The sequence below is a fragment of the Ambystoma mexicanum genome, chromosome 1q (assembly GCF_040938575.1).
Source record: "Ambystoma mexicanum isolate Mex_15411 chromosome 1q, UKY_AmexF1_1, whole genome shotgun sequence".
Lineage (NCBI taxonomy): Eukaryota > Metazoa > Chordata > Amphibia > Caudata > Ambystomatidae > Ambystoma > Ambystoma mexicanum.
In genome coordinates this window covers 291,987,029-292,012,077 of record NC_090922.1, presented here as the reverse complement: position 1 = coordinate 292,012,077, position 25,049 = coordinate 291,987,029, and the positions used below count along the sequence as shown (strand labels likewise).

Genomic DNA, 25,049 nt, shown 5'->3' with positions numbered 1-25,049 from the left:
TCAGAGTCTCCCTGCCACCGTGGAGGGAGTCCTCTTTTATGCCCATCGACAGGACCCCCGTGAAACCTCCGACGGAGAAGAAAAAGGGGGGGCAGAAGGTCGTCGTGGATTCAGCCTCAACCTCTGAGGAAGAGCTGATCGAGGTCTTAAGCCACGGCGTTGGCGTGGAAGAAGACCAGCCCGTCGGGAGGGATCCCGACGTAGGAGACGACGATATCGTCGAGGGTGCCGACGGGGCCCCTGACCGCCCGTCGGACTCCCCTCAACCAGCGCCGCAAGACAACTCGGCGGCCATTTTGTTGGCTATACAGTCCTTATGCTCGGAGATAAGGACAAGACTGCTGTTACCACCAGCGGAGGAACCGCTCCCGACGGGGGACCCGGAGCCAGGCCCTTCTGGGAGCCCTCCCCCTAAGAGAAGAAGGATTCACCCTCCACCTCCTTTTCAGCCATCGCGCCCTGTTCCGTTTCTGATCTGTCTTTCGTAGTAATAACCAATCACTGGTCTCTGCGTCATACTGACCACAGCCAATGACCGCCCTCTACCTAAGCACCGCCTCTGGCAGCCATCTTCAGATTTTTACCGCACGTTCATGTGTTGGGATCCTCGTGCTATTGCTCTCGAGCGTTAGTGCTATTTTTTTCACGTTTTTTCTCAAAAACTTCATTTTTTCGGTCAAAAGAGCCTCAAGCTCCACCGACTCTCCATCCGATCAACGGGGACCCGTGTCGGATTCGTCTGCGCCCCTCAAGGGGCTTTTGGAGGACTCCAGAAGCTTCTCAGGCCCGGACATGGCCCAGGAGAAGGGAAGCTCGACGCCCGGAAAGCTGTTCAGGATCTGCCCTGGATGCCAGCTGCAGAACGTCTTTAAGGAGGACGAACACTCCTTTTGTCTCTACTGCTTACATGAGGACAAGACGCACGTGGAGAAGGACTGTGTGTTTTGCGGCAATATGTCGGAGCGGACCATGAAGGACCGCCATCAACGTCTCGCCAACTGGCTGGAAGGGAAGAGCCCGTCAGGCGAGAAGAAGAGGAAGAAATCCGAGCGGTCTTCTAAGACCTTTGAGGACGCCCCGGCGACGGGGGTCCAACACAAGGCCAAGCACCGCGAGTCCGCTGGCACCGGGAGCGCCGAACGGTCGGGCTCTACGGGCGCCAGGCAGGGCGCACCCTCCCCGGCACCTTCAGCCACGAGCCAACGCTCTGGGTCGGGTAAGAGGAAGGGCTAGCACCCGGCGAAGCTCCTGGAGAGGCCCCGGTCGAGCTCGAAGGCCCCATCTGAGGGGGAGCGAGGCAGTGTCCCCCCCCTCAAGGATAAGGCGGTGAGCGCACCTAAGGTGGTGAAGGCCTTAATCCATCCGGCCAAGCCCTCTATCGATACTGTCGCGGCGGCCCTGGCTGAGCCTGTGGAGGCTACACCAGTGGTGGCGACCTCGGGGCTCAGAGTCTCCCTGCCACCTCGGAGGGAGTCCTCTTTTGTGCCCATCGATAGGACCCCGTGAAATCCCCGGCGGGGAAGAAAAAGGGGGGGCAGGGCGTCGTCGTAGATTCGGCCTCAACCTCGGAGGAAGAGCTGATCGAGGTCTTAAGCCAAGGCCTTGGCGTGGAAGAAGACAGGCCCGTCGGGATGGATCCCGACGCAGGTGACGACGACATCGTCGAGGGTGCCGACGGGGCCCCTGATCGCCCGTCGTATTCCCCTCTGCCAGCGCCGCAAGACAACTCGGCGGCCATTTTGTTGGCTATACAGTCCTTATGCTCAGAGATAAGGACGAGTCTACCGTTGCCGACGGAGGAACCTCTCCCGTCGGGGGATCCTGAACCGGGACCTTCTGGTGTTCCCCCGCCCAAGAAAAGAAGGATTCACCCTCCACCTCCTTTTCAGCCGTCGCGCCCCGTCCAGCCCTCCTCCCCGTCCACCCGAGGGGATGATACGGGGACTGACACGGCAGCGATGGGTACGGACGACGAGGTATACGACGAGGATCTACCGTCGTCACCTCCCACCAGGGCTTCTCCGCCCGACGAGATTGGATCGTTCCACTCCATGATCGCCAGGGCATCCGAGCTTTTCCAACTCTGCCCTGAGGAGAAGAAAAAGGAAGGGATTCCTTTATCAACGGCGCGAGGCCAAGAGGAAGACGGTCCTCGCGGTGCCTCTACTGGACGACATTTGGGATGAGGGCCTCGCCCTCCTCAAGAACCCTTCCACAACGCCAGCTAGAAGAGACCGGTACGAGAAGAAGTACCGGGTCCCGGACGCGGCACCCCTGTTCCTCCGGGCGCAGCCTACCCCGGACTCCGTCATCTCCGCGGCGGCCAGGAAGAAAGCGGGGGGGGGGGGTGCGGCCTCCACATCGACTTCCCCACCGGACGGCGAGGGAAAGAAATTGGACGCTATGGGACGCAGGGTCATCTCGTCTGCAGCGACGACGATTAAAGCGGCCAACGCCTTGGCTATCGTGGCCCGCTACGACAGGGAGCTATGGTACAAACTGGCTCCCCTGCTGGACTTCCTACCGGACGACAAGAGGGCGGATGCCCTGGAGATCCTACAGGAAGGTGAGGTGGCGTCGGACCACGCCATCACTATTGCGACGGACATCGCCGACACTGGGTTTCACCAGTTGGGCAACGGCGTGTGCCTTAGGCGGCGTGGATGGCTGAAGGCTACGGACTTCCGTCAAGACGTACAGACCAGAGTCCTGGACATGCCGTTCGATGGGAACAACCTGTTTGGGAAAACAGTGGACGATTCCCTTCAGGCCATTAAAGCGGACTCTGAGACGGCCCGGGCCCTTGGGGTTCTGCAGCAACGACGGACGCCCTTTCGGAGCAGCGGAGGCAAGGGCGCCTCCAAAGGTTCCGGCGGCGGTTTCTCCACCTACCGTCAAGCGGCCCGCTCGTCGTCTCAGGAGGCCTACAGAGGACGAGGCAAGTCTAGCGGACCCCGCCGTCGTCGCCAAGGAGGTCAAGGCGGCAAAGCCTCGTCGAAACAGGATTGAACCGGCCGTGGGGTCGGGCCCCCACCGAAGCACCCCGGTGGGAGGCCGGCTGGCGAGCTTCGTCAGCGTGTGGGAGTCCATCTCCACCGACCGTTGGGTGCTGGACGCCTTAGCCCGGGGCCACGCGCTCGAGTTTCAAAGAAGGTGCCCGCGCGTCCCCCCCGTGGCCAGGAAAGAGCTTCACGTCCTTCAGCTTCTCCTGGAGGTAAAGGCGACGCTCAGGAAGGGCGCCATCGAACTCGTCCCAAAGAGGCTTCGGGGCTCCGGAGTTTACTCGAGATACTTCCTCGTGAAGAAGAAGACGGGAGGATGGCGCCCCATCCTAGACCTGCGACGTCTGAACAAGTTCATCAAGGCGCAGAAGTTCCGGATGGTCACCCTCCAGCACGTCCTGGGTCAGCTGGAGGAAGGAGACTTCCTGTCGTCGTTGGATTTGGAGGATGCCTACTTCCATATTCCCATCCTAAAGGGGCACCGAAAATTCCTCAGGTTTGTGGTCCAAGGGCGTCACTACCAGTTCAAAGCCCTCCCCTTCGGACTACGGTCGGCACCCAGGGTATTCACCAAGTGCCTTGCACCGGTGGCGGCGCAGCTGCGCCGCGAGGGGATCCACGTCTACCCCTACCTGGACGACTGGCTCATCCGAGCCAAGACGAGGGAGCTCGCCGTGGAGCACACGGCAAGGACCGTCCAACTTCTCACGGACCTGGGATTCTCCGTGAACTACGCCAAGTCCCACCTGGTACCCGCGCAAAACGCACTGTTTCTGGGAGCAAAGCTCGACACAGTGTCCCTTCTGGCCTCCCCGTCGGAGGAAAGGACCAGGTCCATCCTGGGCAAGGTACAGCGGATGTTGGTTTCCGACGCGGCCAAGGTGAGGTCCATCAAGTCCCTCCTCGGAATGATGTCTTCTTGCATCTACCTCATTCCCATGTGCAGGCTCCGAATGCGCCCGTTGCAGGAGTTCCTGGACGCGCGCTGGATCCAAACCATCGCCGACTCACTCAGCAGGGAGCTTCGCTCGTGTCACGAGTGGGAACTACGGCAGGATCTAGCGGATCGCCTCTTCCGACGGTGGGGCACACCCCAGATCGACCTGTTCGCGACGGCGACGAACTCCAAGTGCCGGAGGTTCGCCAGCAGGTTTCCCCAGGCGAGGAGCATGGGCGATGCTTTCTCGTTCCCCTGGGAGGGCCTGTTCCTCTACGCGTTCCCTCCTTTGCCACTGCTAATCCGGCTCGTCAACCAGCTCAAGAGGTCACGGTGCAGGATGATCCTCGTCGCACCTGCGTGGCCGAGGCAGATATGGTTCCCAGACCTTCTGGACTTGTCAGCGTCCCCGCCAATCAAGCTGCCGGTGGACGCGGATCTACTCTCCAGGGAAGGAGGCGTCATCCTCCACCACGACCCGAAATCGCTGAACTTGCAGGCCTGGCTCCTGCAGCGCTAGAGTTTGGAGGATACGACATACTGGCCGACTGCAGAGAGGTTCTTGCAAAGGCCAGGGCGTCCTCGACTCTTAAATGCTACGGACACAAATGGAAGAGGTTCTCTGTCTGGTGCCACGCACAGAAGATTAACCCTCTACGGATTACGGCTCCCCAGGTACTGTCGTACCTGCTGACGCTGGCCAAAGCTGGACTGGCACACGCGTCCATCAAGATTCATCTTGCTGCGATCTCCCGATACACCAGAACCACGGGCCGGACGTCCTTGTGGTCTCATCGTCTGGTGAAAGAGTTCATGAAGGGACTGTTCAGATCGTTCCCGCCGGTGAAGGCTCCGGCTCCGGCGTGGGAGCTCAACGTGGTGCTGACCAAGCTCATGGGACCTCCGTTCGAGCCTCTGCACTCGGCCCCGTTGAAGTTTCTGTCGTGGAAAACAGCGTTCTTGTGGCCATCACCTCCGCACGACGGGTGGGAGAGATCCAGGCCCTTTCCTGCAAGGCCCCGTACTTGACTTTTCACGACACGAGGGTAGTGCTCAGGACGCACCCCTCCTTCATGCCCAAGGTACCGTCGGACTTCCATCTCAACGAACCCTTGGTGTTGCCTGTGTTCTTCCCGTCGCCTTCGTCGCCCGCTGAGAGGACTTTGCACTCGCTGGATGTGGCTAGAGCGCTGAAGTTCTACGTGGACCGCACGAAGTGTTTTCGGAAGACGTCACAACTCTTTGTGAACTTTGGACCTGTCAATCAGGGGAAGGCTCTCTCGAAGGCTTCCATTTCCAGATGGCTCTCCGGCTGTATCATGTACTGTCATCGGTTGGCAAACCTTCCGCTGCCTGGCCGTCCGAGAGCCCATTCCACCAGAGCGATCGCAGCTACCACGGCGTTCCTTTCTGGTGTGCCCCTGCTGGACATATGCAGGGCTGCTACGTGGAGGTCGACGCACACCTTCACGAAATTCTACTGCGTCGATCGGGATTCCAGGGAGGAGTCCAGGGTCGGCCAAGCAGTGCTGCGCAACCTGTTCGCCTGAGGTGAGCCTGGTGAGGAGGTAAGATGCTTAATGTTGAGGTACTGCTTAATGTTGAGCCTTTGCCACCTCCCGTGGTTGTGCATGTGTGTACTGCTATGTATTCTTTATTCATGAGCATGTGAATCCATGCCAGACCCCATGCTGGAGAAGGAACAAGTTACTTACCTGTAACTGTTGTTCTCCAGCATGGGTCTGGCATGGATTCACATGCAAACCCTCCCGCCTACCCCTCTGCGGCTCTTCACTTGGTCATACTGCCACTTCACGTGCTTCCAAATCTGAAGATGGCTGCCAGAGGCGGTGCTTAGGTAGAGGGCAGTCATTGGCTGTGGTCAGTATGACGCAGAGACCAGTGATTGGTTATTACTACGAAAGACAGATCAGAAACGAAACTGATACTGGTTTTTTCTTTACCGAGGATTCCCAGCCTGACGACGGGGAATATTCATGAGCATGTGAATCCATGCCAGACCCATGCTGGAGAACAACAGTTACAGGTAAGTAACTTGTTCCATATGGAATACGTCGTCGGACCATCCCATCGAAAGAACGTTACCAGGTAAGAAAGTAACTTGTTCTTCTAGTGATAGTCGATTACCTCCCAGGTACCCTGCGGCATTTCCCCTGTGTGGAATCACTGCCCATCAAGTATGTGATGTCCTGTAGCCGACCAAGGAACGAACTTCATGTCACTGGCGCTACAACAAGTCTAGCAAACTCTATCTATTAGTTATCTGAAGAATGCAGATGGATGGTTTCGTTGAAAGATATAATCGGACAATAACGCAGACCCTAAAACTGCGGAACCTGAACTGGGATTGCCTGCTACCATGGTTGCTAATTGTTAAGATGGTGTTCTAAGCTCTGACCTGGTGGGCAGAAGTTTAGGAGGCCACCCTAGTTTAGTGGAAAAGGGTAACCTTCTGGACAAACCAGAACAATCCATGGTAGCTTGGCAGGCGCTTAAGACTAAGTCTCAGGAGGAGAGAGAGTGATCGGAAGCCCAAAATGAGCGCACACAGTAAAAATCCACAGATTACCCGTAGACAAAAGTATATCAAAAATACATTTATTGTAGGCCTTAATAACAAAAACACGATTAAACCAGTCATCAAGAAAACAATTACCATACACGCTTATTCGCTATGTAACATATAAACAATATTGCGATTAGCCTAAGGCTGCTGATGGGGGAGAAAATAACCACAACGTGCAATAGAAAGGGGTTAGTTTGGCACATATGTCAGTTTAGGCAGTCCTTCATCAACAATCCCTAACTTATGTAGTCCATCCCTACAAAGTGAGGAGTCTAGCGCTCAAAGTGCAGTTGTGTGTTAACGCCCGGTCGTGCATAAAACAAAATTCCGGTGCTCTTCAGGGCACTGTAGCTGCTCAGGAAGGGACTTGAGGCGATGAAGAATAAGTTCCTATTCCTAGAGGCGGGTCTACCCTTGCGGCTAGAGCAACTTTCAGAATTCAGGAATAGCTGGGTACTGCAGGCTACTCAGCCAAGCTGAGGATCTCTTAAGGGATTCTCGTGCGTAAAAAGGGATGGCTTTGCCAGGAGGCCACTGATAAGTGATGGAAGTACTCACAGACCCTCGACACAGTCCGGACCAAACTTTGTCAGTCTAGCCCACTTCGCTCGTAGGTGTTAACCCTGCAGTTTCAGGATGCTCCGGCTCTCAGCGGCTGCGGGACCGGACGATTGTCTGTGGCGGGACAGTAGCCTTTACTCAGGTCTGAAAGAGAAGCATAGTTTCGGTGCAGCACCTCGCAGGACACGGTAGGTAAGAACTGCAGGCACGTTTAGCGATGGTCACCACAGCGGGGCAACACAAGGACCGCAAATGCTTGCGGCGTGGCACACTATCATAAATCGTGACCCAGAGAAGCTAGGACAACAGGAGAAGGCCCAGGACCACATGCTAGCAATTCCCAAAGTCTTGAGTCTCAACTCAGCATTCCTCTGCGATATACTGGTTTCCACCTGGTAAGTTCACTGGATGGCCCAGGAACACTTCTGAAGAGGCTCTTTGCGAGGGTAAGTAGGAGATTACAAGAGTAGTTGTTCCCTCTACTCCAAAGGGGCGAAGCGCCCTTGCAGGTCTTCTTGGTTTGATGAAAAAGCAGGGGTCTGATGGGACAACCGTGCGGTCAGTGTGCCAAAACTTCCTAGCACGACACAAGCGGTTCCTAGAGTCTGCTTTCTTGCTAAGGATACTTGACTTATGAGGCTTGGTATGAACCTCGGTAGATCGACCTGGAATGGATGCAGAGCCCCTTCTCTTATTCAAGATTTGGTTTGCGCTCAAATCTTAGATAGCCAATGGAAGATTTGCTCTCTTGCATGCATGCCAGATGTGGGCCAATCGTGGCCTACGGTAGTTCCAGTCATTCATGGCTAACAGACATACTGGCTTCAGTAGTGTGGATTGGGACCGGACAATCCCAAACCTCTTCCTGGGCACTAGCACATGTGTCAATATCTTGATCACTCCCTTCCGACCCACAGCTTAATGTTGCCTCCTCACCTGATTGACTTGAGTCGGAGTCATAGAAGCTTAGGGCCTTGTCGGTATGACCAATCCTTCTCCTCCTTGCGTGTATCCTTCCCCTCCTTGCATGTAGTGAACCTGCCTCGGAGGGAAGCCACAGTCACAGCTCAAAGGCTGTACCGTGGGTCCCTCTCCCCGGAGCAGGCAGATGAGGGGAAAAAGCGGATGCAGAAAAAAACCCTCCAAGGCGGGATGCGTGATGTTGGTGTAATCTCTTACTGTTCAGCTGGATGTATGCTGACACGAATCAGGGCGATGAAATCCAGAGAGTCGTGGTACCTTGCCGAGCGCTCCGGTTGGAATGGAGCAGGGTGCGAGTCCACAAAAGTTTGATGTGAAGTCTACGTCTGACAGGTCAGGCTCCGGTAACAGATATCAAGAATGCAGGCTCCGGTAAGTGGAAAGGTAGAGTTGCAGCTCCGGGAGCGGAGAGGAGATTCAGGTAGCGGGTAGAGAAGACAAGGAGGTGGGGCTCCGAGTCCAAGAGCAAGGAGGCAGGGCTCCAGAGGCAAGGATGCCGTAGCAGAAATAGGAGAGGAAAGAAAAGTAGGTAGAGTACGGCGGAGATGCGGAAAGTGAATCGAAAGAAAATGTAGTACCAATAGGCGCGGGTAGCCCGCACACCGAAAGGAAGTAGTAGAACCAAAAGTTCTACGAGTAGAGAGTAACACGTAGCGTCTAGACCAACAGTAATGACTAGCTACGTGGTTGCAAAGCAAGGCATGATGGGAAAGGAGAGTATACATACCCCTGTATAAAGAAAGACTAGACCGTCACCACACCCTTGTGGAAAACACATGATGGAATAACTAACGTCTGCCCAGTTTCCACCGCTTCCACACCCTCCAGGCAGTGCTTAATTTGTGCCGGTGTTAGCCGGTGGCCAACACCGGAACTCTTTTTTTGGGGACCGGAACATCATTGGGCGGCTGGCGCATGTGTAATTCCTTTGTTGTTCCAACTTTAACTAGTTTCATTATCATACATCATTCTACTGTTGCTCTCCTTGCAGTTGCAGACCACGGCTGGCTCCTGGCTGGCTGGGCCTACAGCACAGCAGCAGCCAATGAAAACCAACATTCTGTTGTCACTATGCAGTATTTGATACATTCTGTATAGTAACACAGAATGTACAGTTTTCACTGGCTGTTCGACTCCAGGCTCCAGCCAGTGAAATGACATGATGTGAGTGTGTGGGGTGGGGTGGGTGAGTCACGTGGATCTGATGTTTTGGTCAGGCAAGCCACCTTCACAGGCGTGAGACTTGTGACTGAGAGCCTGCCCTGCACGTGTGGTTGGTTCCATTCCGTGTGTGCCTGGGCCTACTAACTGTTGAGTTCCTGAAGGCTGAGGTTGCTGATGAACAAGTTCAACAACGTGGTAATTGTAAAGTCAACAGTGTCTGTGTGTGTTTACTGAACTTTGTTTCTTACTAGTTGGGGGAATAGTGCCTTCTCCTAGTTTACTACATTATCGCGCGCACACCCACACCCGCCGCCGCGTGAAATGAATGCGTTCAGTTATCGTGACATCCACGGCAGTGGGCCGCGGGCGGCGCGCGCCATAAATAATGGTATGACCCCACCCTCCCAACTTTGACCGCGGCCGCCTATGTGGCATGCAATGCATGCATTGCAGCTTCTCGTGTGTGCCACCGAGCCTCCCCTCTTGGATAATGGTTGGCCGGGCCCCAACTCAGTGTCACTCAGGCCGTGAGGCAATGCGAGCGGGCCGGCCCGGTGGCACTGGCTATGGGATCTGCATCTGCATCATCAATAAAGGTAAGCGTGAAGCGCCAGCCCCCGTGGTAGCCTTGGTCAGAGGACCAAGCGAGCTGCCTGGCTACAGCTTACATACATTAATTTGCGGCCACCGCCAGCGGCGCCACAGCGGTCGCAATAATAATGTAACTAAGTAGCTTGTGGCAACTTACTTAGCCTTAAGCAGCTGCCTGGGGTAGTCCCTTGCAGACTGCAGCCTAAGTTGCCTTACATTATTATTGCGCCCGGCGCCGCCGTCGGTGGCCGCAATAATAATGTACGGTAAGGCCATATGACGTATTTATCAAAATGGAAAGTATTAATTTTTCAGACTGATAGTACAGTCATATTTATTTTCTGTAAGGCAGAACTATTGTATAGCTGGGTTTGAAGGTGTGTGCCAAGGGGGACAGGAAAGAATTGCACAGAGTTTGAAAGTGCATCTTGAAAAGCAGAACACGTTTGCGATGATTTGTTCGTGTTGCTGAATTGCTGGGTCGAGCAGGCTGGGCTGTGTACACGACAGGGAGATATGTTACGGTTGAGTGATGTGATTGTGCACTCTTCCATAGCTTATTACTGCCAACTAAAGTAGCATCCTTTTTTGTACCCGCTCGCCTTATTTGCCCCTTTAGGTCGTTATCGAGGTCCATCGGTTTATCGTCCACCGCCCCTCAAACACCCCTTCCTTTATCACCCTACCCCAACCGGTGTTCATGCAGAAAGGACTGGAGCTCTCTCTGTCATTAAGCAGGGCAGGGCATCAGAGTGAAACCATGTATTATGTAGCTGGGGGTGTAACTGCTTAAAACTCTACAGATGTTGCAGTGCAACAACGACATCCAGTTAAAATTACAGTGATTAGAGTGAAATAACGGCGCTAGCCTGCTGTGCAAATCCAGAGAGGTGTGTCTGGTCTCCAGCCACCAGCCACCCCACCCCTCGGATTGCTGATCTCTCCTGCTACTCCAATGCCATTTGCAGAGACCAGGAACTCGGGGGTTGTCGTGTGGTGAAACGTCAGTTGCCACAGTGCAACCGTTATTCCAGTGTGCAGTGGCGTGTTTGGGGCAACACTGTCGGTCAATGACAGGTGTTTGTGTTGCGGCGGGGTGTGGACTGACACCTGTTGCGCGAACGTGCACCTATCTCCCCTTTCCGGGCATGTGGGGGAAGGCGGAAGGTGCCACTGTGGCCTGGCTGAAGGGTCCAATAGCCGACGTGATGGGTATTAAAAATGTATACTTTTCCAGAGCTGAATCCTCTCACAGTTAAATGCCAGAGGCAAGAAAAGGAAGCACGCATCCAACAGTAACCCCATCAACTACTCATCGAAGCAAATAATATTCTCCTGTTAGTCACAGCAAATATTTTCAGAAGGGACGAATAGGTATTGTGCTCTGGGTGAATACGATGTAAAGGTTTCACTTACACACTAAAATAGCTCGTGTTATATAGCGCTTCGTGCAGCAGTTTTGATTTGTAGCACTTCATATATCCAACTTGGAACTATGAGGGACTGATAAGGTATTAATGGGATTCACACCTGTGACCTGCACGTCGCACAGGGTGCGTTTATCTCGTACCCCCCACTTCCAATCCACCTGAAAAGTGCATAGTTACTGTGGTGCATGTTATCATGGGCAAAGGTGAGCTATGCAGCGTTTTGAAAGTATTCCATAGCATGAAGGAGCAGGTCTGCAGACCAAGCGCTGCGTGAATTAAAGAACACAGAAAACACTTCTGCGTAAACAACTGTGATTAATGCCACTCAGTTGTAGTCTAGCTTTTTTCTGTCTTGCCTTCGCCATCTGCCATCTTGTATCTCTCTCCCATCCATCTGCATCCCTCCAAACATTCCCATACAATCCTACGCAGAATGGAGTCTAAGTAACTAGGGGTAGCGCCATAGCGGCTACGCAGAATGGAGTCTAAGTAACTAGGGGTAGCGCCATAGCGGTACGGATAGTGTGGGCTGGGAAGAAATGCTGCAGAGCATTATGGGCAGTGTAGTTTGAATGAGTGATAAATCAAACTTAGACACGATGTGCTGAAGCAAGGTTTCCGACATTGTATGTATATTTGTGCTATATAAGGCGCTCAAACACAAGTGCCATATAATGAGACACACCATCATCACTCTGCTTCTACCTGTCGCGCCTTGAAACACTTTGTATTTGTTTTATTTGTGTATTTGTTTATAGGCGCGTTATAAATGCCATATCCTATATCATATCACATCACATGCTCGTCCATTTAAATATAGCAAGCGAACGCCATGTAGCATTTAAACCTGGCGACTGCTATAGTTTATCTCATGATGAGGGACAATCTGGGTGGCAGGGATGGGGAGACAAGCCCTGTGGAAGGCGCTCACAGAGGGGTGACAATCAGGATGTGCTGGTGTTAATTTGGGGCTTGCAGTAGGAAGGGCTTTCACATAGGGGCCAGCCAGCAGCTAGACACCACGTTTATCATCATGCACACAAAGACCTGAGTGGGCATCTGAAGTAAAGCACAGGGAGGGTGGCACTGTCAGCTGTCCAATTATGACAACAGATGCAATCTGCTCCAAGCACCAACAGAAAAGGGGTCCTCATGACATTAACGAGCGTGGGGGGCGATGGGTGCTCTTGTATTTGCAGACAAATATCCTACGTCAAATCAAAGAAACGCCAGCCCCAGCCACCCCGAATTACCAACTGCAGCCATTTGGCAGAGAACTGTCACCCCACGACAATGTGTGACAAAACAAAGACAACTGCTTCCACAAAGCCCAGCACAAAACTCTTCTCTGCTGGCCAGCCACTGAAGCCCAAACACTAAATAGCAGTACATTCATTTAAACAAAAAAATAAAATATCTTGGAAGGAGCATGGACACAGGCGTAGTGGTTCAGTGTTCAACTTGCACTGCAGGAATACATATGCTACAGAGCAGTGGCAAACGTTGCTTACCAGCTTTGTGTGATTACCACCTGTGTCATTGAATTTGGTGTTAATTTACCATTCATAATTATACATTTTTAACATTTGAACATCTTGCCATGTTGTGTTGTCTGATGGGTTGTGTATTTTAGAATGCTTGAATGGTGTCAACAACGTATGTTTTGTATTTTCCCGTGATGTCATTGTTATGCAAATTATTATTTTTGAAACTTGAGAAATCCTACATCTTTTTGGTCATAGAATGTTGGCAAGTATGTACTATTTGTTATCTCTCCATGTGTGTGAGATCGATTGCCATCTAGTCAGAGAGTTGAGTTTTATCAGTGGTCCCCTAAACTTTTCACACTGAGTCCTACCGTGTGTACCAAGATATTGTTTCTGCCGCCCCCCCCACCCAACAAGGTTTGTTATTTGGACTTAACTATCAATTATTGGTCACCGGGCGCAACCACGTAACAAACAGGCATTCACGGGGTTGATTCCGGTAGCTGTTATCTAGGTGAAGGCCGGGCACACATAATGGGGTGCAGTGGTGCACAGGGCAGATGCGGCGACTGCCTTGTTCCTCATTGCAAGCAGGGTGAATCAGGGGAAGGAATGAGAGGAGTAGGTAAAAGAAAGAAAGGAGACGTGGGGTGATAACATGGCATAGTGGGCTCAGCATCCACCACTGTGATTTGGCGCACATTTGCGAATAAAAAATGTACATATAGACTGTCTCAGACTTTCATCCTTCCATCGTTACGTCATTGGCATTGCTCAGGACTGCGGTAGCCTGCGGTAATAATGGCAATCACAGGTTTAATGCATAAATATATACCCTTCTCACTGCAGGTGTTTGATGGTCAAGGAAATAGATTTTCGGTTGATGAAAGCCCATGGCGCAGCCCCGTATGGGGCTAATAGTGCCAAGGCATAACAGGGCAGAGGGGATAAGCACCCCCCGCCCTGCCTGCTGCCCCAAAATCGAGGGGCAGGTAGCAAATAGGAAGTGGGAACTCTTAAGTGTAGGGACTAGGGACACAAACATTGGTGATATATATGATATGGCATTTATAACGCGCCTATGCACAAGTACTTCAAGGCGCGACGAGGCAAGGGAGGGGAACAGAGAGAGGACGACAGACAATGATCCTACTAGGCCAGGTGTCATTCAGATCACGCAAGTGCATGGGAAGGGGGCAGGGAGAGTGCAGTACAAGATGATAACAATATGTAACTAACAGCCAGCATGTTGCAAGTGCAGTACAACAATAAGTGGGTAGCGGCCAGCATGTAGCAAGTTAAAGGGTAAGTGCGGACAGCAGGTGTCAGGGGCTGGTAGGGGGACTGTAGGGATACAGAACAGTCCCTGTGTGTGGGGTTTGTCAGGTGGGCAGTGCAGGTGTGAGACAATGGCAGGGGAGGGACTTGGGCCCGAGATCAGAGGGTGTCCAGGTAGCCAGTGCGGATCAGTTTTCATACTTGTACAAGCACCAAAAAATCCTTAGAGTGTGGCTAGGGCCATAAAACAAAAGGACCCCTATGTGCGGTACTGTAAGGTACTGGGCACATAGATAAAAAGTTACCAAGAAATGGCAACATAGTCGAAGACTAAGGGAAACATATTTTCCCAGTACCGACAGCCTGAAGGACGTGTCAGTTTCCCCATAACAAATGAGCGAAAGCCCGGTGGAGTGCAGCTGAAGGCTGTGCTCCACTGGTAACACAGGTTAGGTAAGCCAAACAAAAGCAAAATGTTTGGGGGGTTCACAAATGGAGGGAACATTGCACCTGAGGGAAATCTTCCCTAACAGTATGACATTCCGAAACACCCCACAACCCTCTACCAGTTTTGCCCCGGTTGAACTGTTGTTCAGACGACGTCCACGCTCGTTATTTGATATCCTAAAAGAGGAGTGGGAAACCCAACCACACCAGAAAGTATCGCTAATGGAATACGCCCCGAGTCTCGCTGAATGGGTGGAGAAGCTCCAAGACATCACTTAAACAACCCACAGCAAGCATAGAAAATACAGAAGAAACACAACAATACGGTGTCTAGGTTGCAGACCTTTCAATCCAGCGATACAGTGATGGTTCTATTACCAACCACTGAGAACAAATTGTTGGCTTCGTAGAGGGGCACCCTACATGGCAGACCAGGTGATATGCCCTGTTACGTACAGAGTCTGACAAAAGACTGGAATCCTCACATACAAACGTATTGCGTCAACCTCCTAAAACAATGGTACAAACCCATCCCTAGAGTAGCCATGGTCAGCACTGAAATAGACGTCCCGGAGATGCACCCAGAGACGGAGGAAGCATGGTGGAACACCCTACTTATCATACCTTAACTCAACAACAGAGGAACCAACTAGCTGAACACCTCTGGACTTTTCGCTGCATATTTTTGATCTTACAAGGATGTACAGATGAAACCCACCAAAGTTTCCATACTCAACCAGAACACACGGTATGGACAATACCTTACCGAATCTCAGAGGCCCGAAAACAAGCAGTCAACCGCGAAGTACAAAACACGTTGGACTTAGGAGTTCTCAAACTTGCCAACAGCCAGTGGTGTTCCCCTGTTGTTCTAGTCCCGTAACGAGATGGGAGTATTAGATTCTGCATGGACATCTGACGCCTCAATAGTATCTCCAAATTCAACCCTTTCGAAGGGATTGTGTCCTCTGACGTATTCCTTATCTTTGATAATTCGCCTCCAGCTTGCTGGCCTCGGAAATGTTTTCTCTGTAGAGGGCGCTGCGCGTCGACGTTCGCCGAGTCGATGTCCCTCGACAGCCACCGTAAATAGCCACGCGCGGCGTCCGTTGCTCAGTTCCGTTTTTCCGGCTTCGTGGGGCCTCGGAATATCGTTGCTCAGTTCAGTTAGATAAACCTCTTATATTTACTCGATAAAACCAACTCGTTCTCAATGGCTTCTTCATCCGAACCGACGACTCTGCTGTCCGGCTTCAAAAAATGTTGAGACTGCCGAAAGAAAATGTCAATAACGGATCCTCACAGGATCTGCTTGTGGTGCTTGGGAGTCGAGCACCATTGTTCGGAGTGTGAGGACTGCATGTCCATGACGGCGAAAGCCTTGAAGGAGCGCAAGGAGAAGCTCGGGAGAGGTAAGTCAGTCAAAACCACCTCGAATGTTTCTTCGGCTGAGTCGTCGTCAAAAGCATTCCCATTCTAGGTCTCGATCTCCCACCACTCGTCGAGATCTACACACCCAAAGAAGAGACGTCGAAGATCCCCTTCCTCGTCATCTTCTGTTTCCACAGAAAGGGTCTCCTTCCCCATAAAACACAGCTCTCAGGCTGAGTGAGAGTAATTCCGGAAGAAAATGCTAAGCATCTCCGAGAAAGCGGCCTCGACCCCCTCAAAGACAGCTGAAGTTGATACGCTGGGTGAAAAACCCAAAAAATCGAAACGCAGCGAGTCATTGCACCCGGCGAAAGAGTTCACCCGAAAGCGCCACGGGCCATCGGGTATGTCATGACCACGGGTTTCCCTCTTAAAAAGATCTCCAAGGTTTCCTGGTTAGTTGCCTACAATTCCTGGTCCAAGGGTAGACAGAACATAGTGGGTTAGCTGAATTAAAAAACACTTCCTCATCTTGTAACATGGCTGTCTGAGCATGCCCCTTAATATGAGACAGCGGTCTAGTTGCAGCAGCTTCCATAGTATTTAAGCCCCTCCCCCTGTTCGTTCCGTGCTTCGCGTCTTTGCCTTCACAGTGATGCTTACTGCGGTCCGGATTTTCAGTCGGAAGAATTCCCTGATCCTGTCCTTAGTCTCCGCCGTAGTTTATCCACTGTTTCTGTTATTTAATTCCTTTTCATTTGCCTCGGTGCCCAGTCTCCTGCCCATCCTGTCTATCCTCGGCATTTGGCGTTAGTGAGGTGTTCTGAGAGAAAATCGACTCTGTGTGTTTTCGCTCCTACCTCCGCATAACCGCAAGTACCTTGGTGTTTTGAAAGCTTTTATGGTTGCCAGAAGCGCTTGTGTTGCGGGTTGTGTTTACTGTGTACATTTACTCGTTTTTATGACAAACTTTTCCTCATGACCTGCGTGTTCAGTCACAAGTCTTGGCGCCTCACAAATGTACCCGAGATAATTAAATCTGTACACACTGGTTTTGTTTGCCAGGTAGTTTTTTCATCTGCAAGTTTGTAGTAGGTGAACGCATTAGCTTCCCACTTCCAGTAGCCAATTAGTATTCCAATTGGCTCTGCAGTTACAGGAGAATTTCCGTGTAGTGATAGCATTTTCTTGGTTTAGGATTATTTCTCTCCAGTCCCTCCCAGAGCATACAAGTCTGAAGTTAGTTACATACATAAGCACCTTGTGTTAATCCTTATTCGATCATCATTTCGAGATTTATAGGAAGGGCTTCCTCAGTTCAGAACAGTGTAAGCAGTACACCCGCTTACTTTTAAAAGGTGTTTTCTCCTCAGTGATTCTTCCTTGCAACATCACAATTTCACTAGGAGTTTCCTTTTCCTGACTCTAACACCCTCAGCAACCTCCATTTCCCCCCCACCCCTCGTTTCCCTGGGCTAGAGATTCTTGCCTCCTAGAATCATATTCCTGGCGTCTGTCCTTTCAGAAAAAATGTCTCCACTTTTTTGTTTTGTTTACCATCCCTATTCTCATTTGCTAATTCCTATTGCATTGTGGCACAGACTGCAAACATGTAAGAAGCCAATGGTAGAAGCGCAGAAGGGCAGCCCAGTTGTAAAGGCCATTTTCATGTGCTCCTATGACTTATAATGCTTTAGGACTTTGATGCCTTGCCATGCCATGTTATTATCTTGTATGTGGTTTCTGTTTTTTGTGTCCATGGTGGTCTCTGATCCCACACACGTTTGAATTATATATTCTTTTTTTTTTATTCAACAAAGCATTTTATTAGGTGTTTTCAGGAAAACATACAACATCAACATCACATGAGAGCAGGTTACCACAAGGTCTTAACTTCACAGGGAAACATTACAGTATTTCCAGAGTCTTTCCCATCTGAGGTGAGCTGACTTGCTGCTAGTGTGAGAGATTATGTGAGGCTCTATTGCTCCTTACAGTTTTAGGGTCTATGTAAGCCAATGGGTCATGGGGGGGACGTCGAGTCAGGGCTGGGTGTTTCTCTACGTATTCCATGAAGGGTGCCCAAGTGTTCTGAAAGCTTGTGAGATTCTGAAGCACATAGCAGTGATTTTCTCTGACACCACAATGTCCCAACTTTTTGTCCACCAAATAGGCAACGACGGGCCTTCAGGGTGTTTCCATAACCGAGCTATAGAGATCTTAGCAGCAGTAAGGAGTTGGGTTATTAATTTAGCTATCTGTCCTGTTAACGGGAATGCACCCTCCTTGGTGTCCCCCAGTAATACTATGCCTGGGTCCCATGGGATCTGCAATCCTGTAATCAGCTTAATTTGCCCCAACGGTACTCGCCAGAATTCTCTAGCTTTTGGGCAGTCCCATAGCAGATGAAACGGTACCAGTGTCTGCACATCCCCTCCAACAGCCGGAGGGTATAGCAGGATTACTTTTGCTGAGCAGTTCAGGTATAACATAGAACTGGTAGCATACTTTGTATCCCCCTTCTCTGTTTGTAATACATTTGGTACTGCCATATAGTCTTTCCCATATTCTGTTCAAGTCTTCTATTTCTAGTGTGCGCCCCAGGTCTTTTTCCCAACTGAGCATGTATTTCTCCTTCCTTGAAGGATCTGTTTTATCCAGCAATCGGTATAGAGTGGAGATTTTACCCCTGGGAGCGGATGTGGTCAGGGTCCTTTCCAGCGTGGTAGGTTCGCTCCCTCCTTTTCCTTTAATCACACTTTGTCATAGCCAGTGCCTTAGTTGTGCATAATGGAAATGCTCGGATTCTGGGATATTACATTTTTTTTCCTTACATTCTATGAATGTGAGAGGGATTCCATTATGCAAAAAATCACCAATTCTCCTCAGGCCTTCCACCCCCCAGGCTGCGAAGCTATTGGGGGATACCCGGGGTAAAATCTGGATTACTCCAAATCGGTGTAAAAGGACCAAACCTGCTCGCGCAACCCCATTTCCGCACCATGTGTCTCCAGTTCAGGACTGTATTTTTTGTGGCCATGAGGAGGCCCGAGTTTGCCAGACTCCGAGTGGGTGCTATATATGGGAGGGAGGAAAGTGGTCCCAAGCACCATGCTTTCTCAATTTGCTTCAAGCAAGGTTGGTCTACAGTGATTTCCCAGGCAAATGTGTGGGAGAGCTGAGAAGCTCGGCGGTATCTGGCCACATCTGGGACCCCAGGGCCCGCCAAGACCCTGGAACGGAGCATAATTTGCTTGGCGGTACGCGGTTTCTTCCCTGCCCTTAATGAATGTCATTATACTTTTCTGCAATTTCTTTAGGTCTCCTTTCGGTATGTGTATTGGGAGGGCTGTACAGTGATATATCGCCCTTGGGACAATATTCATTTTTACCACGGTTATCCTCTCTAGCCAAGAGATGTCCTGTTTTTCCCCCTGCTCCAGATCTTTATGCAGCTCCTTGAAAAGCGGTGGAAAGTTGTGTTGCTATATCTATTCAGATTTCTTGGGAATCTGCATTCCCAAGTATCCAATACAGGAGTCTGCCCAAGGGATGGGGATGTTTGGGGCGAGAGATTCCTTGTTTGCGCGAGATGTTAACTGCAAGAGCGGCTGATTTAGCATAATTCACCCGGAACCCTGAGACCTCCCCAAAGGCCGCGATTTCCTCCCATAGGGCCCCCATTGATTAGTCTATTCGCCTGATTGTAAGGAGGATCTGTGTACATGGATGTTTTATATTCCCGCTTACCTACCATAAGGCCCTTTATTTTCAGGTTTTGTCGCAGTTTACAGGCAAACAGTTCCATTGATAGGGCGAATATAAGCAGGGATATTGGGCATCCCTGACACGTGTCTCTTGTTACGTGGATCTTATCTGATCTTGCCCCGTTAATTCTTAATTGTGTGGAGGGATTCTGATAATTGGACATTGCCCAAGCTACAAAGTTAGGGCAAAACCCAAAGTGAGAGAGTGTTTCCTTAATGTATCCCCAATCCAGTACTTCAAATGCTTTATGGGCATCTAGCGAAATAACTGCCAGTTTCTCCGCCTTTCTGGCCGCAGATTCTATCAGGTCAATTGTGCGACTAATATTATCGTGGCTGCTCCTACCAGGGATGAAGCCTTTCTGATATGGATCTATCAATTGTTGCTCAACCTTATAGCCAGAATCTTGGAGAAAATCTTTCCATCATTCTTCATCAACGTGATTGGCCTATAGGAGGAGCACATCTCTGAGATTTTACTGGTTTGGGGGTGAGAATGGTTAGTGATTCTCCCATTGATGGGGTAATAGTCTTTGAAGTAAGAAACAAGTTGGATAGAGCTGTGAGGTTCAGGGCCAGGATATGCAAATATGTCTTATAGAATTTGGCTGAGAGCCCATCAGGGCCCGGGGCTGAATTTTTCAGGAATTTAATTGCGTCCCCGGTTTCTTCTGTTGTGATCAGCAACTCTAGGGGGGGCTAGGTGGGCCCATGGGGAGAGGTGCCACTGAGATGTAAGTACTGCATTTGGATTTCAGGAGTACTAGGGGCTTCCATCATAATTTCCCTGTGGTGCTCAATCATGATTTCTATTTTCTCTGACTCAGTAAATCACATGATACCATCATCCCCCTTAAGCTTTGAAATGTTATTTCTATTGTGGGCCTTGTTTGTATGCCAAGATGCAAGTCGCTTTGTTCCCATTCATGTAATAGTATTGTTTTGTATGTGCCAAGGCCCTGGCTGAAATATCTGCCCAATGCATTTCTAGGGCTATCTTGGCTTTTTTAAGGCCCCTCTCCCGTTTCCTCATTTGTCGTTTTTATAGCTTTCTTCAAGATCTGCGACTTCCACTTCAAGTTTGTTGCCCTGGAGTCGTGTGACCCTTCTTTGCTCTGCAATTGCACTGATCAATACCCCCCGTATTTCTGGCTTCATGGTATCCCAAATTATGGCAATGGGGGATTCGCTAGTTGTGTTCTCACTAAAATAGTTGGCAAGGGACTCTCCCAGTTCTCTTTTTATTACCACATCTAGTAGGGTAGAGTCTTGCAATTTCCATTATTTTTCGGGAGGTGCTTGGGAGCCCTGTATCCACAGATTTGGCGTGACGGTGCACGGTCTGACAGAAGCCTTGTGTGAATTTGTACCTTCTCCAGGCAGGGGAATAGGACTACTAGCTTCAAGATCAAGTCTATTCTAGAGAAGCCTTTGTGAGCATTAGAGTAGAAGATGAAGTCAGCCGAGCCCGTATTAGCTAGCCGCCAAATATCAATTGTCTCTGTTTCCCTGAGGTTCCCTGAGGAAGTTAGCAAGCCCCAGTGCCCAGAAGAAATCTGTTCTGGTGGGGGGGAGCGTTTTATCCACTTGGGGGTCTGGGACTATATTGAATCCCCCACCCCAATTAGGAGGTGAGCCTCCGCAAATGTTAAAATCATTGGGATTAAATCGAGCAGGAATCTCTCCTGCACATTGTTTGGGGAGTAGATGGCTGCTATGGTGAGTGGCTGTTCCAGGAAATGGCCCTTAACCAGGAAAAACCTGCCACAGGGGTCCCTTTTCACTGTAATTTGGGTCAAACTGACGTTTTCACTGAGTAGGATGGCCACTCCCCCCCCTTTCTCCCGCCTGAAGTGGCAAAGTAGGATTTCTTGAACCTCTTAAATTTCATTCGGTGTTCATCAGCCTGAACCAAATGGGTCTCCTGTAGACATACGATGTCACATGAGAGTTGGCCTAATCACCGCTCTATTGATCTCCTTTTGCATGGGAAGTTAAGTCCTTGAACATTCCATGTCAGCATTCGTATTTCACGTTCGCCACTAGACCCAATGATCCCCGTTGGTGTGCATGCTTCTAATTGCGTTTACGTGAATACCCTCCCATGTGTCAGAGATATGTTTGCTTCGACCCTGTCTGTCTGATTGGTTGTCATGTGTTGATATTTTGTTCCCCTCAATCTCCCGAGTCATCCTGAATGAAATTTCCCCCATAGCTCAACCCCAAACCCTCCCCTCCTCCACCACCCCCCCTATAATCAGAAAGACAGGAGCAGCCTCAACCAACGGGGTATCCAGCTCAATCCCACCACCGACAACTGAAGGCCAACAGGGCCTGATGCAAACTAAACGGCATAACTTCATAATGCAGGGAAGGAATTTACCCAGGTTGCTGGCTCAATATTTACCATTATTTCAACCTCTGGGTCCCAGAACTGGGACTGAGATGGCTTCACACCGCTTTTAATAACAGGAAAGGCAGTCACCCTGGGTGCCACCCCCGCAGGGAAGGACGTCTGCCAGCTTTCTTACTTCTAGCTGCCTTCCAGCGGTTTCTGTCCCATGGTAAGCCCCAAGGGATCCAGCTCAGCAATTGCAGTTATAGTGCCCCCTTCAGTCCAGACTCTTGTTGTTTTTCTGGGGAGGGCCACAAATGTGGCGTCTTCTGTTCACTCTTGTCCAGGTGCTCGTAGATGTTTTCTCCACCGAATCCTGGGATGCTGATTCTCTCTCTGAGTCTCCACTGTCCGCTTCCATTACCAGGAACTTCTCTGCTTCTTTTACTGAGTGTATTTGTTATGGATTTCCTCCCCAGATTAAATTTCGGGAGGTCAGGAAGCCCCAGCAGTAAGGAACCTTCTTTTTTCTCAACCATTCAGTAAGATGTTTAAGCACCTTTCGTTTTTGGAGAGTGGCGTTCGACAGATTCTGGAATAACAGTATGGTCGCCCCCCTGAATTGAATGCGCTTGGAGTTCTTGGATTCTCGCATTATTTCCTCCTTCACCTTGAAAAAATGAATTCTTGCTAGGACATCCGGAGGAGCAGAGAAAGTTTGCCGGGCTCTTGGACGGTGGACTTGTGTCTATTTCAAGCACGGCATCATCTGGTAGCGTGATTCTAAATCTAAATAGATCCTTCGTGTAGCTCTTCAGGTCAGCGTCAGCGACCGAGGTGGGGATTCCCTGTAGGCGTATGTTTCGCCTTGATCGATTTTCTGGGGCCTCTTGTTTAGATTCCAACGCCTCGCACCTAACCTCAAGGGCAGCGATCCTGTCTAATATTCCTCGGTTTCAAATTATTGTTTGCAAAGATTATTCTCGATATTGGCTGTTCTGCCTTCAAATGCTGCCACCAGCTTATCCAATGTAGATATTTTGCTCATGAATTCCTCTGTACCCTTTTGGAACTCCCTCGTCATGGCTGCTAGTAAATCCTGCAGGTCTGATTTTGTTACGCCCCAGATGGTACCATAGGCTTTGATTCTACTTGGTCCCTCTTTTTTGCTGTTTCGGAGTTGGGTTGGGTCATTAATGTGGAAATGTCCACTTGCTTAATGTTTTTCCCCCCTTTCACCATCTTTCACCCTGTTTACTTTGGGATCCGCTGCTTCCTTGTTAGACCCCCTTTGTGTATTACACTTCATGAGGAGCCCAATTCTGGGCTGTGAGCAGTAGTCCAGGCTTTTCACTTCTTTAACAAGCTGCTTGGAGACCGTCAGCATATGATTTGCGTCGTTGGAGTAAGGTGCTAGGGGCTATGTGGGGCTAAAGCCTCAACCTTGGCATCCGTGCTGGGCCCCTAATTCAGAGCCACGAGGATTTGATCTAAGTGAGAGATCAACCCGCCCCAACTCTTCCTTCGATGGTTGAGCTGAAGGCCTCTGCAGGCTGAAACCCTATGAAGCTTCCGAGGGCGCTTCGTCCTGGTCCAGTTGTGTTGCTGGAGCCTGGGGCGCCTTAGTCCCCCAGCACCCCCGAGAGTCGTGGAGTTGGGTGGACGGGTGCAGTCAACTGGAGTTCCGTGTCTGTGAGTCCACTTGGGCCCACTGCAGTTCAGGTTGATTAAGCAGCACTAGGCGTGAAAATCAGAGCTACCCACTGCTTTGGCCGGCCTGTTATATTTATAGCGGGAATGTTGTGCAGGGGTGGTAATGGCTGAAACTCTGGTGAGAGATCTCCTCTGCATGTTACGGTGCGCCTCGAGCTGGCAGGGCTTATTTCCCCTACTGTTGAAGATTGTAGGCTTCTTGCGGTGGTGGCAAGCTTTGCCCCCACGCTGCCCACAAGCACAGTCCTTGCATGTTGAATGCACCGGACCAAAGCGTTGTAGCCCCAATTCGCGCCAGCTCTTAGTGCCAGTGAAGGTTGATGCTTGTTGGGTAGTTTTGCATTCTGTGTTCCCCAAGCACCCATGATACTATAAACAGCTCAGTAGCTTACTTGGATGCGGCGGGTGCTCTTTCCACTTCGTGCTGCCCGGTGCTTGTGGATAGCGATAATCCCCTCCTCCGCTATGGCTCCTCTGAGAGCAACCACAGAGAAGCTCCAGGACGATGCGGCCGCCATCCTCCTTTTCCCAAAGTCACCCACAGAGTCAGTCCGTTGAGAGTAAAAGAAGGAAGAAGGCGATCTGCATTTTTGAAATTCAGCACACCGTGCCTTCCTCACTCCGTACTTAGTTCGGTGAGCTTGTAAAGCGAAGTGAAGCCGGTGAAAATGCCAAGCCACGCCCCTCTGAATTTTATATTCTAACACACAATGTACTTACCAACTAAGCCACGCAGTCATGCCAATTAACACCCCTCCCAACAGACATCAAACATCATAATACTACACCTCTAGAACCAGCTTACATGCCACACCAGAGGCACACGATGATCCCCTTCGTACACAAATGCATCTTTGCTCTCAACACATGGTACTTAGGGTACTTTGGTCTTCATGCATCAACACAACAGCAAAGTTATCCCCCTATCTCCTTTCTAACCTTACTCACTCCCCCCCCTCCATTTAGATCCGCTATAGCACTTAATGGCCATGCAAGTGGTTGTAGAATTCCCAAGAACCTAACTAGCATAACATAATTAAAATCCCAAAAACGAAGGAAGTCCTCTGGCCTTGATAGCTTCACAGAGGTGCTGTAAATATTAGGAACTATGTTACGCTCTGGCCTCTCACGAAATATTCCTTTTTGCAGACGATATCTTGATGACCGTTTTGAAACCTGAATACTCATTCCTGTGTTACTTGCTCATTTGTAAAGTGATACACATAGATCGTGGCAAGCCTAAGACTCACGCCCATTTTTCATGACTTCTCTACATGTAACTTTTCTTTGCATGGTGCGGGTATTTCACAGTGTGTCTGAGGATGGAACATATTCAGTAAATGCACAAAATGTGCTAATCTCATTAGTGTTTTTTCGAGAGCCTTTTTCAAATATCTT

The 25,049-nt window shown here is 50.5% G+C and overlaps 1 protein-coding gene across 1 annotated transcript in view; it reads left to right on the top strand.

Annotated features, from left to right (window-relative positions):
• Window positions 1-25,049, top strand: part of MLYCD (malonyl-CoA decarboxylase) — an 837,083-nt gene that overhangs the window by 474,156 nt on the left and 337,878 nt on the right. The window lies entirely within an intron of this gene.